This window comes from Rattus norvegicus, chromosome 9, assembly GCF_021556685.1.
Source record: "Rattus norvegicus strain SHRSP/BbbUtx chromosome 9, alternate assembly SHRSP_T2T, whole genome shotgun sequence".
NCBI classification, from domain to species: Eukaryota; Metazoa; Chordata; class Mammalia; order Rodentia; family Muridae; genus Rattus; species Rattus norvegicus.
In genome coordinates this window covers 100,753,717-100,770,343 of record NC_141542.1, presented here as the reverse complement: position 1 = coordinate 100,770,343, position 16,627 = coordinate 100,753,717, and the positions used below count along the sequence as shown (strand labels likewise).

The following is a 16,627-nucleotide window of genomic DNA, read 5'->3' as shown; positions in this document are numbered from 1 at the left end:
TTTGTAACTCCTTCAACCCAGCGCATGGGATTGCAAGCCACATGGACTTGCTCTGGGGATTGGGGCAGTGACCTCAGTGACCTTGCCCAGGCTGAATGTGCCTTCATTTGCTTCCATCTCTGAAACTTACTCCTTCCAGTTGTTGTGACAAACATCTGACCTGTTTTCTCTTCAAGAAACCAAGGTTTGTAGAGTTGGATACCCAGAAATAAAAGTGACAGAAGCCTCATTTTAATCTGCATTTGCTCAACATTACATCCTCACTCTTCATGAACAAAGGTTTGACTTACTGAAAGTTAAGAAACTTATACTCCTATTTTAGTTGTGACCTTGGCCTCTTACTTTGGCTGAACAATCACAAGGACAAACTCTCAGACTCTTCTGTCTTAGCACTTAACCTGAAAATATGTACACCTGGCTTAAGGTTGGACTTGACCTAGTGTCAATGAGTGACTCTTAGTAGAAGTTCTTACATCCAGGCACAGAGGTGTCCAAATCTAACATGACATGGAATAGAACACTTGTGAATGGATAGGACCCTTTCCCTGACTTCCATCCTGTCTTTGAAGACCCATCCGTATGCTGCTTGGTAATCGATGCCAATGGATGTTGGATTGGGAATTTATGACTGCATTTGGTCTGATGTGTGCTAGGTACACTTAAGTAAAGGAGCCTTCCTTTCTGTGACTCAGAGCCTGCAGACACAGCCACCCGACAGACAGATGCACTGCCCTATCAATTCTGGGAATTTCTCTTGATTGGCATTTCTCACTTCTAGGGTCCTTGATATTCTTAATTTTTCTTGCCTGCTAAGTCCCTGAAAGTCTTCTGCATTGGTTATTGGGAACCACAGACTCCCTTGATGTGTATCTTTTTTTTAGTTTTGAAATTTTGAAATGTTCTTTTCTCTTCCTACTTTTGTTATTTTTAGTTTTCTACCTTGAAACAAGCTTTGATGTCCTAAACTTCCCACAGCAAGTCTTCTGTAGAAATGACTGCCCATCTTGTCAGTGACAGTGGCTCTTCTGGACCTTGGAACGTCATCGTTGGAGACCCTGCAACTATGGGTGTCATTTGTGACATCCGTCTTGTGATTGATGATAACCTGATCCAGAGTCCACATTAGACTTAGAAAACAAACATGAATACTCTCCTGCATGCCCTGTTTTTCCAGTCCTCTGGCTTTAATGTACTTGAAGATTCTTTGGTGATTTGAATTTGTACAAAGACGAGGACCATGCCCTGCATTTCTCCTCTTGTTCCTTACCAGGCCCATTGCTTTTCGATTTTAAAGCTCATTGTGGAAGCTGATGCTTTTACAAAATTGCCTCCATTTTAATGAAGATTCAGAGCAGTCAAGTTTGCCTGGGAAAGATTGACACATAGCTCCCTCCCTCCCTTCCTCCCTCCCTCCCTCCCTCCCTCCCTCCTTCTTCCTTCCTTCCTTCCTTCCTTCCTTCCTTCCTTCCTTCCTTCCTTCATTGCTTGCTTTTTTTCTTCTTTTATTCATATAGACCAGTCTGAGCTCCATGGTGATTATAGGACACTGTGCCTTGCCCCTCTCACCCATTACTCCCTGTACGACACCACAGTTATCTTTTTAAAATTCCATTTGGCTTCATAGGAATTGACTAACAGATCCTTAAAAAGATTTGTATATTGTAATGTGTGAGTGTTTTGCTTGAATGTATGTCTGTGTACAGCATGCCTGCCTGGTGCTCATGGAGGTCAAAGAGGGCACTGGGTCCCTTGGAACTGAAGCGATGGATGGATTTGTGCAGCCCTTTGGGTGCTGGGAATCGAATTCACATCTTCCTCTGGAAAAACAGCCAGGGTTCCTAACTTCTGAGTTCAGCTCCTGGACTTTAGTCTTAATGACACATTTCATATCATTTTTACCATTCCAGATCATTTTTTTGTAAAAAAAAAAGGATTAGTTGATTTTTTATTTTATGTGTGTGAATGTTTTGCCTACATGTATGTATGTGCACCACATGTATGCCTAATTCTTGTGGTGGTCAGAAAGGGCATTGGATCCCTGGAACTGGAGTTCAGGACAATTGTGCACTGCCATGTGGGTGCTGGGAATCAAACCCAGTCTTCTAGAAGAACACTAAGTGATCTTTACTAAACCATTTCTTCAACCCCAGATAGTTTTAATGGCACAAATTAAAAAAAATCAGAAGGATGGAGAAGCAGCAACTGAAAAGGTCTGGACTAAGGAGAAAGTGGGGCCCAGGCTGCGGTTTTAGAAAAGCTCTTCTTAACCAACCACTCCCTAAAATCGCCTTCCTTTCCTGCCAGTTCCTCGGCACTGGAACGCTTTTCTGTCGGGGTGGTCTCACTCCTTTAAGTTAGGCATTGTTCCTGGAAAACAAAACCCTTGTATCAGTCATTGCTGCGAAGCAAACCACTGAGAAACTTGGCTGAAAGTTGCCATCCATAATTTATTTATAATTCTATGGGATGACTTGGGACGGGCTTAGCTGGAGTCTCTTCGTTTTTTGCTCTGGACAGCAGGGCCAGCGCCCACATATGCTTTTGTGATTAGCTGGCAAGTCAGCTGATCCTGAGTGACCCACTCTTACTGTTTGGCTGTAATCTGGAGTGGTGGGGTCACAGGACCAGTATCTTGAGTGCTGGCTGGCTTCTTCACTTGACAGCTGGGTATCCAGAGTAGGAGCAGAGGACTAGTCCTAATATAATGCACTTTTTAGTTTTAAAATCAAGGGCAAAATTGCATTTGTTTCTTCTGTGTGTGCGAACCTGTGTGCCATAGCAGATGTGTAGAGATCAGAGGCCAGCATTCGAAGTCAGGAACCTGCCATCAAGCCTTAAAGTTGAGGTACCTTGCTGGCCTTCCGTGAACTTTGTACAAGTTGCCGCTTCCGGTTTGCAGATGTTCCATTTGCCTGGGATAGTCTCAGGGTCAGATCAGCACACATTACATGCACGTGCATGTGGGCATGCACGGACATGCGTACAGTAACACACACCTCATAAAATATCCCCTCTATAAAATAAACTTTTGGAAGAAAGGAAGAAAAACAAAACGGTTTTCTTTGGTTCCTTGAGAAGAGGTTTCAAGGCTAAGGTTAATGGGCATCCAGGAACCAATTCCTGTTCACCCCTCCCAACTCTACATTGGTTGTACTTTATCTCCTGCTGTCTTTCTTTATATTTACCAACCACATGCTCTCCCAGAGTCTGCAGTCAGCAAACAACGACGTCCCTTTGAGCGTCCCTGCTTTGTGACTTCTTAGACATGTGTGTGATGTCTTGTGTGTCTTTAATTCAATATTGGCAATTGGAGCAGAGTGCAGGAGGGCTCGGTGCCAGTTTACTTAAATTTGAAATTTTCTTTCGAATCCAATTACCTAAAGGCAGTTTTGTTGGCTGAAATATCTCTATGATAGTCTTTAGCCAAGGCTGTGCCTCTGAAAGTTAGATATAGCCTGTCTGAGTTTCTGGCCATCTGGGATGGTAGCCAAGCTGGGAGGAGCATGTTAACAAAAATGTTTATAAAGGAGTGAGAGAAATTTCTCTGGTATTTAATGTCATGGGTTTTTTTTTTGTTGTTTTTTGTTTTGTTTTGTTTTTTGATTGCACACATTTACCTGAGAATGACAGGGGAAATAGTATATTCAGAAGGAAGAAGAAGAAGAAGAAGAAGAAGAAGAAGAAGAAGAAGAAGAAGAAGAAGAAGAAGAAGAAGAGGAGGAGGAGGAGGAGGAGGAGGAGGAGGAGGAGGAGGAGGAGGAGGAGGAGGAGGAGGAGGAGGAGGAGGAGGAGGAGGAGGAGGAGGAGGAGGAGGAGGAGGAGGAAGAAGAAGAAGAAGAAGAAGAAGAAGAAGAAGAAGAAGAAGAAGAAGAAGAAGAAGAAGAAGAAACAAAACATAGTCAACATTATAGATTCCTTGCACCAAAATGATCTGAATAACCCCGATCCCATTTTACTTTCCATCTCACAATTCTGTGGCATCAAGCTATATGTCAAGAAGCCAGTTCTGACAGAGCCCAGGGAATACCACAACCTAGTCACAGAACGTTTCTTAATTTTTGGTTTGTAAAAATGACTGCCTTACTTTGTAATTTCCTGACAATATTCTTTTCAAGAGGGGGTGTGTTCTGGGGTCACAAAGCTGAATTGGAAATACTTCAGCTTCCGGATCTGGCCCTAGGTGAGCATCTTCTCATTCTGAGTAGGGACTATGCCACACAGTTGTTTTGCTCAGTTTCTCTGATAAAACACACTCACAACGGACAACTTAAGAGGGAAAGGCTTACTTTAGCTCACAGTTCCCTATTGGCAACCACCACTAAGGGAAGTCTAAGACAGCAGTTCACACCACAGCCACGGTCAAGAGCAGAAAGGAGTAAATGCTTGGTCCTCAGCCAGCTTGTGCTCAGCTGGTTCCTAGGAACTGGTGCCCCCCACAGTGGGTTGGATCTTCCTATGTCTGTCAGCTACCTTAGTTTAAGACAGTCACCCACAGACAAGTACACAGGCCAACTCACTGTGGACATCATTCACAGATACTCTCTCTACAGGTGATGCTGGGTGGTGCTAAGGTGGCAAGTCAAGCCGTTCATCACACCAGTTGTACATCAAGAGGCTTGGGCCCCACCTTGAGAGTTTTTGAGGTCTCAGCAGAACCCAAGAACATGTATTATAACACCATTCCCAGGTAAAACTGTTACTTGGGGATTGCATCATGAGAACCAGTACGGCCGTGTGCTGAGTGTAGATAGATTGAAGTGTAAGGGCTGAGTAGCTCACACCCCAAATTCTTGGGACTAAATACGTTTCAGATTTAAGATGTCTTTGGATTTCGGAATATTTGCAGATATATAATGAGAAATCTTGAGGACAAGATCCCAGTCTAAACACAAAATTCATTTATGTTCATACTTTTAGAGCAGACTAGAGATAACCTTATATAATATCTTGTAATAATTTTGTGCACTTCTCCTGTAACCCATCATGTGAGGTCACATGAGAAATTTATGACTTGTGCTTTAATGCTGATTCTGAGAATATTCCAAGTTTTGGGGGCATTTCAGATTTCAGATTTTAGTGTTAGGACTGCTCAAACTACTGTTAAGGCAGTAAATTCAAATGAGCTTTAATTGTGAAATAAATCAAACATTTGAAAAATGCTTTAATCCTTCACAATTTGTATATACACACATATACACAGACACACACACATCGGACACACACACAGACACACACACACAGACACACACACACACAGACACACACACACAGACACACACACACACAGACACACACACACAGACACACACACACAGACACACACACAGACACACACACACACACACAGACACATACACATAGACACACCGATACAGACAGACACACACAGATATACACACATAAGGCACACACACACACACACACACACACAAATACAGACATACACATATAGACACACACAGAGACACAGAGACACAGATAGACAGACACACAGAATTTGTGTGGATACCTCATCACCTGGTTCCTCACACTGCAACCTCCATTATCAGTTCTCTATGTTGATCCAGCTTCTTCTTTTTTTTTTTTTTTTTTTTTCCGGAGCTGAGGACCGAACCCAGGGCCTTGCGCTTGCTAGGCAAGCGCTCTACCACTGAGCTATATCCCCAACCCGTTGATCCAGCTTCTTAGCTGGAATACTACTCAGTCAGAAACTTCTAGCAGAAATCTTCCATATTTGATTTCTCCATTGTCGTTGCCTAAACTTTAAGCCAAGCCATAGCAGAGTCATCTTTCAAGTCATTTTGTACAAGACAGTCTCATCATGGTATCTACCCAAATCCTCCTTTGTTGGCTACACTTTGAGGTATCTCCGTTGAACAGTGATCTTTACAGAGTTCATAAGGTGAATGGTTTGCTTTACAATGAATGCCATTCCTTGCAGACGTCCAATACTCAAAGGATATACTGGTGAATTTGTTTGTGAATAGAGATAAAGGAATATCTGAGTATCTAGTTTCATTATTAACGGGAATAGTATTCCTTCTTTAAATGCAGTTTGCTGGCTGGATCCTTTTCTTCTGGTACCACATATTCTTTTCATAACAGGCATCTTTTTATGATACCTCTGTGACTAAATTTTTAAGAAACCCCTCCCCCACGTAGCCAGTGTAGATCATCGTAGCTAGAATCCACCCTCTAGTGGCCAAAAGCAACATGAAATTCATGAGGGAAAGAAAAAAAACTATTGCATGTATTTCTTTTTTGTATGTGACTAGGTTGTAACTTAGTTAACCTACGTTGCCTTCAGGAAATCCTGAGAGAAGGCTTTTCGATCAATGTTTACATCAACATCTTACCAGAACAATTTTCAAGATGACAATCAAGTTTAAGATGAATCACCTTTACATCTACATGTGCTTCTGGGAGGCAGCTTCACTGCAGAACTCACGGTGACTTCCAGTGCTCTTTGTATCCACACTGGGCCATCTACACGTCCTCAGCGGTGACATCTCCGACATGGCTCTTTGTCCTGACGTGTTGTGTTCTGGGAGGAGAGTGCTGTTTGCTACCACAGACAGATCGCTCCTGGCTTGCTCTAGCACAGTGCTGTCACCATTTCCCCCTCAAATATGATTTACAATCTATACGCTTAATCTGGAGAAACTTCTGAATTTTAAACCAAACTTCCCTACTGATTGGATAGTATGATTTTTGTTTTGAAAAGCGTTTTCTTTACCAGTAATGCCTTCTAGAGTGATGGTTGCTCCCTGTATCCGAATAAGGCTTTTCCTTCTCTTTATAGACTTGGGTAATTCTTTCATCCTGTGTCTTAAGTCCTTACTGAAGTCAGGCCTTGTTTCATAATTTCCTGTCGTCTTACTGTCCAGTCAGGGATTAGCCATAGAATGTAGTCATCGTTTCCCTTACAAGGCAAACCACTATTTGAATTTGTCCTACTACGTGCATGATATCTAGAAAGTGTGGATGATAATATCCTTCATTATACAAATAGCATATGTCTGTTACAGAAAATTAGAAAATGTGGACAAGTTTATTTAAGTATATTAAAGCAAATCATTGTCAGTTTTGGAAAATGTTTTCTCAGGCATTTTAATGCATATTTGATCAAACCACACATATGGAAAGGAAAAAAAGACTCTTCTGCCTTTATGAATGCAAAGGTTACTCTGCCCTATGACTTCATTTTTTTTTAGCAAATTTAATTCACCCAATTTCACCAGACGTCTTCTCTGTTTACTAATCTGCATCCTAAGGAGCAGAAAATGAACCATTGTAAAGAGAAAACAAAGAACTTGGGTTCTGGTGTTTAGCAGCGAGTCCAAAATTCTACTTCCAAGCAGGAAACCAGACCCACCCCTGAAGATACTCTCAGGGGATGCTGCTGTGGAAAGGTGGGTTTTGAAAAAGTCAAAGATAATCACGTCTCCTAGTAGGAAACTCCTGGCCTTTGCTGCTAGTTTGAGAGCTGAGCCACCCAGCCAGGTACAGTGGAGTGCTGAGTTAGTATTGTCTTTTCTTTTTCAGTAGGGGTGGGGGGCAGCCTTTGCTGCCTATGTGATGTGATCTTTTAGAGCAATAGAATTTTTGAATATATTTTTATTATTAAATTATTTACTTTACATTCCAATTTCAGCTTCCCCTCCTTCCTCTTCTCCCAGTTTCTCCATATCTCCTCACAATCCACCCCTCCTTCCTTTCTCAGAGAAGAAGCCTCCTGTGGATGTCAACCAGCCTTGGCACGTCAAGTTGCCATAAGACTAGGTACATCTTCTTCTATTGAGGCTAGACAAGAGAGCCCAGTTAGTGGAATGGATCCAGAGGCAGGCAGTATAGTTGGAGACAGCCTCTGCTCCCACTTTAGGAGTCCTCATGAAGTCCCAGCTGCACAACTGCCATATACATGCAGAGCCTAGGTCCATTTGATTCTTGTTTCTTGGTTGGCAGTTAAGTCTCTTATGAGCCCATATAATTGATTCTGTAGGTTTTCTTGTGGTGTCCTGGATCCTCTGGCTCCTTCCTCCCCCTCTTGTACAGGATTTTCCAAGTCCACTGAATGTTCGGCTATGGGGCTCTGTATGAGTTTCTTTTAGTTGCTAGGCGAAGCTTCTCTGATGGCAGTTCTGCTAGGCTCTTATCTGCAAGGATAGCAGAATATTAATGATGTCAGGAGTGGGCTCCCACTCATGGCATGGGTCTCAAGCTGGACTAGTCATTGATTGACCCTTCCCACAAACTCTGCTCTTTTACCCTCTGCACATCTTGTAGGCAGGACAAATTGTGGGTCGAAGGTTTTGTGGCTGGGTTAGTGTTCTCATCCCTTCATTGGAAGTCTTGTATGATTTAAAGAGATGGTCCAGTCAGGCTCCATATCCCCATTGCTAGAGGTCTAAGCTATTAGGGTCACCCTCATAGATTCCTGAGAGTTTCCATTATCCCACCAATGCCTCCTTCCAATCCAGTTGTCTCTCTCAGGACATCCCTCATGCCTCATACCTCCTGTTAACCTCCTCCTCTCCCCACTTCTCTTCCTAGACTATTAGTCTAATCTATTTCCCCTTCTAAGTAAGATTCAAGTGTCCACCTTGGTCCCTCCTTGTTATTTAGCTTCTTTGAGTCTGTGGTTTGTAGCATGGCTATCCTGTACTTTGTGACTAATATCCACTTGTAAGTGAGTACATTCCGTGTTTGTCATTCTAGGGCTGGGTCACCTCACTCAGGATGATCTTTTCTATTCCATCCATTTGTCTGCAGATTTCATGATGTCATTGTTTTTGCTAGCTAAATAATACTCCATTGTGTAAATATTCCACATTTTCTTTATCTACTCTTTGGATGAGCCAGCTTCTGGCTATCACAAATGAAACTGTCATGAACATAGTTGAGCAAGTGCCCTTGTGGTATGGCGGATCTTCTCTTGGTTCTATGCCCAGGAGTATTATAGCTGAATCTTGAGGTAGATCTATTCCCCAATTTCTGAGAAATTGCCGAATTGAATTCCAAAGTGACTGTACAAGTTTGCACCCCCTCCAGCAAGGGAGGAGTGTCCCCCTTGCTCTACATCCTTGATATCATAATCTGTCACTTGAGTTTTTGGTCTTGGCCAGTTTGGTCTAAGCCATTCTGATGGTGTAAGAATCTTACATTTGATTTGCATTTCCCTCATGACTAAGGATGCTGAACATTTCTTTAGGTGCTTCTTGGCCATTAGAGATTCTTCTGTCAAGAATTCTCTGTTTAGCTCTGAATCCCATTTTTTAGTTGGGTTATTTGGGTTGTTGATGTCTAGTTTCTTGAGTTCTTTATATATTTTGGATATCATTTCTCTGTCAGATATAGAGTTGGTAAAAATATTTTCCTTTTCTGTAGGCTGCCATTTTGTCCTTTTGATGGTATCCTTTGCCTCACAGAAGATTTTCGGTTTCATGAGGTCCCATTTATTAATTTTTGATCTTAGTGTCTGAACTGTTGGTGTTTTGTTCAAGAAGTTCTGTGCCAATGTGTTCAAGGTAAAAATGGCTACCCTACCAAAAGCAATCTACATATCCAGTTCCCGTCAAAATTCCACCACAATTCTTTACAGATGTTGAAAGAACAATACTCAACTTCATATGGAAAAACAAAAATCCAGGTTATCTAAAACAATCCTGTGCAATAAAAGAACTTTTGGAAATATCACCATCCCTGAACTCAAGCTGTGTTACGAGCAATAGTAATGTAAACTGAATGGTACTTGCATTAAAAACAGACAGGTTAAAAAAAAAACAGACAGGTTGATCAATGGAATCGAACGAAGATCTAGAAGTAAACCCATATACCTATGGACACTTGATTTGACAAAAGAAGTCAAAACTATACAATGGAAAAAACGAAAGCATCTTCAACAAATGGTGCTTGTCTACCTGGATGTCTGTGTGTAGAAGAATGCGAATTGATCTCTATCACCTTGCACAAAGTTCAATTCCAAGTGGATCAAAGTCCTCAACATAAAACTGGACGTACAAAATCTGATAGCATTAGAATCTTCTAGCATTCAGATGTGCAGAGTTTTACCGGTGTGTGAGAGCCAGGAGCAGGACACCTAGGTTTTCTGTTTAGATAATATTTGCATCTTGGGCCACATGGTCACACCGCAAATGGATCAGGTGCTTATTCCGCATCACAGACTGCTATGTGCATCCCTTTGGTCTAAACCTTATGGGTAGGGTCAAGGGCATGACATCTTGATGACAGATCAGAAGCCTCTTCCTATTACACATGTCCTTTGTTGTTGCAGATTCCCATGAGTGACCTTCATGGAAGATGTCAATCACTCACTGGGACTTAGCTGCAATCACACCTGGTGGGCTAAAAGTCCTCAACACTCGGCACTGACATATAGAAAAATACGGGAGTGGTATCAAGTACCATTTTATTCACAAACGGTAACTTGGGAACCAGGAATCCTACAGTATCTGAACACCTCTCAAACTCAGAAACTCCACCCCCCCTGCTTTATCTGCCTCTTCAGGTGGCCCTTCAAAGACAGTGCCTAAGGTCCATCATACCAGGAGGTGTTACAGATCTTTAGAGCCCCTGACATTTCTGTGGGGCACTCTGCTCCCTGCCTGCTGTAATTTTGTCATGTTCTTGATTAATTTCTGTTCTGTCTTATCACTCAGGGCTTTTCTATCTGTTTTCTTTTGGCCTGTTTCTGACTTCACCTTGACATCTTCAGTGTCCTTGTGCCCCTGCTCAGCCCTGTCCCTATGCATCCTAGGTATCTCTCCCCTCTCTCCCATGCTCTGATGGTCCTCCAGCTCTGGCTTCTTGCTTTTACATAATTTTTTTATTAGTGTGTGTGTACACTTGGGTACACATGCCACATCATCTGTGGGGGTCAGAGGAAAGCGCCCCTACCTGTGCAGCCATCTTGCCAGCTCTACTTCTCTCATAAGCTGTAGCAGGATCCATCTCTTTAGCATCTCTGTTGAGGTTTTGGCAATAAATTCGGCAAAACAATCATGGAAACAAACTCATTGTTTTCTTAAGGTCATTTCTGTCTTTCTGAGAGAAACTGTTAGTTCCTTTTGCTCCCTTAAGGTTAGCTTCTAGAACCTGCTTTGTATTCATTCCTGCGCCATTACTTCCTTCAGCCTCTTCCTCCTAATGAGATGTGACTGTGTTTGCCAGTTGTAGGACAGAAATTGGCCTGAGTAAATGTCCTCTCTTACAGCCCTCTGAATGATGGTGCAGGAATTCAGTATAGAAAAGGCAGGAGCCTGGTATGACTCTCACACTCTTTCCTTCCCACCCTCAGGCCATATCCATCATGGGTACTTTTGGTTTACCTTTTAAGTAGCTTAGCAATGCTCGGGCACCACCGGCATCCTTGTTAGAATCCTGTGTTCATTCTGGCAGCCTCGTCAGTGGTCTCTCTCATACCAAGGTTTTGAAGAGATGATCTCTGCCTGTAAAGTGTAGGCATTGCCCAGCATCCCCCAGGGCTCCCTGCCACCAGTGAGTTTCACAGGAATTTGAAAGCTCACAGTCACTTCTCTGAACATAATAGGATTATGTCCCCCATGCTTACACCTCTTAGCTACCATGGGTGGAGTGGAGGATTTGACCTCCTGGGAACTGGCCTAGACTTGAATCCAAGCCGTGGATGTTCACGTTTATCTACTCACCCAGAAAAGAGGGAAAACATAGCAAGACCTTAAAGAAACCTCTCTTTAACTCACGCCTCATTTACTGCAGCTTGACTACAAAGTAAAAACAGGTAAAACGTAGCTCTTTCAAGCTGCCTTTGCCCTGAATTCGGTTGGAGCTGGGGTCTGAGCAGCACGTCTTGGCCTGCTTGGCCCGAGCATATGGTTGCCGGGATGGGACAATCTTGCCAGGTTTCTTTCTTTCAAGCAGCACGAAGCACAGATCGCCCCCTTCTTCCCCCAAGGCAACAGGAATGGATGAGTTGCTGGAATTTGTCACACAACGTGTGAGAGCCATCTGGCTACAACTAGAGCCTCAGGATTTTGGATCTTTCAGAGGGTGACAACGTGATGGCTCGGGCGAGGAAAAGAACTAAGGAGTAAACAGTGTAGGCTGCAGCCATCTTCAATTGGTGTTTAACTGATGGGAGCCTGTGCGGGGAGGAGAGGAACTGGCAGCAGGAGGTCCTGCTTCCCAGCGGAGCAGCAGGGGCTTCGAGCCCTCTCTTCTTCTGGTCAGAGCCCACCACATCTGTGTCGAGCTACTGAGCTAGTCACTCATGGTGGGCTCTGGTCTTCTTGTCTGAAAAGCAGGTGAAGCCCTTCCTGGAAAACACTAGACTGTTTGCTGGAGTGGATGAGGCCAGAGCACCCCTAGTTCTCAGTGTTCTCTATTAGGTACAGCACCAGCAGTGTGTGTGTGTGTGTGTGTGTGTGTGTGTGTGTGTGTTCATTAGAGGGATTTGTTAGATTGGCTTGTACAACTGGAAGATGGATAGTCCAAAACAGCCATTTTGGAGCATGCAGGAGAAGCAGAGAACTCACTGGCTTCATTCAGTTCAAAGAGCCACTTTATGTAGCCCCACACAGACGCTGAAGGTCTAGAAATTTCTTGGAGGGTTCACTGGTGTGGACTGCACTAAGACATTGAAGAAGTTGCAGTCTGATGTTCATCTTGTCCTTCAGTGGCAGGAACAGTAAATTCACCTTCTTAGGTGGAGCTTGCTTGTAGTGGCTGGCTTCCTATGTGTGACGGTTTGAATGAAAATGGCCTCCATAGACTGTGTGTGTCCATAGACATAGTTGAATGCTTGCTCACTAGGAAGTGGAACTCTTTGAAAGGATTAGGAGGTGTGGCCTTATTGAAGAAACTATATCATTGGGTATGGGTTTTGAAGTTTTAAAAGCTCCCTCTTCTTCTTCTTCCTCTTCCCCCTCTCTCCCTCTCCCTCCCTCCTTCCCTCACCCCCCCCACACCCATGGATCAGGATATAGCTCTCAGCTATTGCTTCAATGCCATATGCCAACATAGTCAAGGACTAACCCTATGAAACTCTGAGCAAACCCCAATTAAATGCTTTTTTCATATGAGTTGCCATGATCTCTTCACAGCAATAGAATAGCGACTAAGACACTGTTTCCTTTTACACCCTGTAGGTCCTCTACCTTAGAAATGCTTTCAATCACATTTGGGCCAGTCATTTTCCTTCAGTTATTCTTTTCCTCGTCCACCTTCTCTGACAGTGTCCTCCTGCATGCATGCTTTACTTATCCTGGAGACATCTCTCAATACAGTAACTCGATAAGAGTTACTATTACGTTCAGCCTGGTGGCAAAACTACAATAGATGGCCCCAGTACCTCAGACCCAGCAATCGGGGCACTCGCTTACTCGCACCCTATTTCCATTGTTTGGTGTGAATTTAGTCCTCTTGGTGAAACAGCTTTGCCAGGGAGGGTCACTCAGGGGTGATATAACCAGATTTCAGCGGTGGATGAAATTTGGGGGCTGCCAATAAGTCTCTTCTCTGATAAATTTCATGTTTACATTTTGTAACAGTCTGAAAACCACATGTACTTAGCTCATTTCAAATCATCCTCACCTCGTATGATTTATTGAGGATGGTGGTTCTCACATTCTTCTGCCAGACAATGACTGGAAACACTTTGGTCATTGTATCTGGAGTAAGAATGCTAATTAAATCCAGTGAGCAGAAGTCAAGGGCGTGCCTGACACTTCACAGTTCATGGGAAAGCACCCGACAATGAAGCTTGCTAGGTTCCAAAAGATCAATGCGGTGTCCTGTTTTCTGCCTCCCCCACTTATATTTGAATATATTTTGAGTCCCCAGCAGATGGCCTGATACCATGTACTACACTCTTTCTAAATGATCATCTCTCAGTGTCTGCAGGGTACGGTTCCAGCATACATATATTACATCCAAGATCTGGGGATACCCAAGTGCTTGTAGGAAGTGATAGTGTATTTGCGTACGATCTATGTGCCTCCTTTTGTATGTTTAAACCATCTCTGGATGTTTTATAGTTCCCAATGTTAGCATTCCCAATAAACACTATGTAGTTGTTTTGTTGTATTATTTAGGGAGTAAAATGAGAAGAAAATTCTGTATATCTTCAGTCGAATACAACTTTTCTTCCAAATAGTGTTCAACTATGGTAGGCAGAGTCCCTAAATTTGCAACTTACAGATTCAGAGACTGGGTAGTTCCATGGGGTTCGGCATGGTACACAGGCGTGACTCATGTCCCATACAGGATGAAGAGAGGTGATGTGGGACTTTATCATGCTACTGAGAAGGGCATGCGATTTATACCTTTCTGTCTAGTTCTGTAAATTTCCATGTAAATATTTTAGGGCATAATCTAATGTGGGCCAAGGAAACTGCAAAAACTAAAATTTGACATACGGGGAGAGAGTACTGCAGAGGCATGATTAGGAAACCCTAAATTGGGATGTTATAAACTGAATTATATGCCCCCCCTCATATTCAGGTTTTGAAGTTCTGACTCCAGTGTGATTGTCTATGATTGCCCTAGAGGTGATTAAAGGAGCTAGGGAGACAGCTCCCATGTAAAATGCTTGCTGTGGAAACATGAGGGCCTGAGCTGGAAGCTCAGAACCCAATCGATGGCTCACACAGTTCTAGGGATTGAGATGGATGGATTCCTGGGGTTTACTGACTAACCAGATAACCCTGTCTCAAAAAACAAGGTAAGCAGCATTGACGAATGATATCCTAGGTTGACTTCTGGCCTTATATATGTAAACATGTGCACTCTCATATATGCATGCACATGCATGAACACATAATACATGTTTAAGCATGTGCATATGCACACACACACACACACACACACACACACACACACACACACACACACTATTAAAGTTCAACCAGGTCCCAAGGGTAAGGCTGCAGTGCAGTAGCTATAATGAAATACCTCAGCAGTGTTCACAGGCAGAGGAAAAGTCTTGTGGAGACACAAGTAAAGCTAAGAGGAATCAACCCAATGCCCTTGGTCTTGGAGTTCCATTTTGCGGAACTATGAGATTAAGTTTCTGTTATTTAATCGATCTAGTCCGTGCTGTTTCGCTATGGCTGCCAGAACAAATAGTCACACTAGGCCATGCGTTTTGGGACAACATGGGGAGATTGGAAGAGCACTTAGGATTTATGACATTGATAGTTTCTTTACCCCTTTGACTCTTAATTTCTCCTCTATGAATTGGGAGGGGTTGTGTCCCCCTTTTGTGCTGGTGGTGGTGACTTGTTTTTGGGAAAGGTCTCTTTAGGTCTAGGCTGGCCTTGAACTCACTGTGTAGGGTCTCACTAGGTCTAGGCTGGCCTTGAACTCACTGTGTAGGGTCTCATTAGGCCTAGGCTGGCCTTCACTGGGTAGTTGAGGATGACTTTAAGCTTCTTAGATCTTCCTGCCTCTGCCTCTCCAATGTTGATAGTGTGTACCATGCCTGCTGATCGATGCGGTATTGGGGGTGGATCCAGGGCTTTGTGCATGTTAGACAAAGCAGCCTACTAACCGAGCTACATACTTCCTTTTGGTTAATGAAGATTCAACAGCACACACAGCAAGGGCCTGTCTTAGTTATTATTCTATTGCTGTGAAGAGATACCAAGCTTGCTCACGACAGAAAGCGTTTAATTGAGGCTTGTTTACCATTTTGGAAGATCAGCCCATGACTCTCAAGGTGGGGGAGCATGGTGGCAGGCAGACATCGCAGTGGACCAGTAGCTGAGAGCTTACATCCTGATCCTCAGGCATGAAGTAGGAAAAGAAAATGGGCCTGGTGTGGGCTTTGGAAACCTCAGAGCCCGCCCACAGTGACACACCTCTTCCAAAAAGACCACACAGATTAATCCTTCCTAAATAGTCTACTTACTAGGGAGAGAACATGTATAACCCTATAAGGGTTATTCTCATTCAATGACCACAGGGCCTGACACCAACACTACTGGACTTTGAGAACCTTGCAGGTAGAGATCTTGTTATATAGCCTTGTGAATGGGGGCTCTGGGGCTCCTAGAATGTCCTAGGCACACGTGAGCTGTAAACAGGATTTTGGATCCAGTCAAACTGTGATGATTTGGTAGATTTCCCATCCAGGAAGCTGTTGGCATGGTTGTGAACGCTACAGCTACAGCTTCAACCTCCAGGATTCTGTTGTGGTTGGGGAAGAAGTGTGAGGAACTCTGCTGAAGATTTCAGACGGTGCCAGAGCATGAGACAGAGATCAGTTGAGTGTGGGGGTGGTGACTTCACATTGCAAGGCTGAGGAGATGACTTGGTTGAAAAGGGGCTTGCTGCACATACTTGAGGACCAGAGTTCAGATCCCCAGCACTCATAGAAAGAGCCAAGAACAGCAAACAGCAGGTATCTGTAGCCCAAGCATTGAGCGTGTAGGCAAGGGCAAGACAGGCAAATCTCTGGAGCTCACTGAGCAACCGGTATAGCTGATGCTGTAAGGGCTTGCCTACCTGCCTGTGCGCATGCCCTCCAGGTAGGTGTTCTGCCTCATGACTCTCTGCTTGATTTTCCTGAGACAGGAACTCTCACTGACCCTGGAGCTAGGCTGGTGGTCCACAAACTCCAGTAAACCCT

The 16,627-nt window shown here is 43.6% G+C and overlaps 1 protein-coding gene across 3 annotated transcripts in view; it reads left to right on the top strand.

The window, feature by feature from the left end:
• The window catches only part of Dner (delta/notch-like EGF repeat containing), a 302,538-nt gene that overhangs the window by 240,397 nt on the left and 45,514 nt on the right, over nt 1-16,627 (top strand).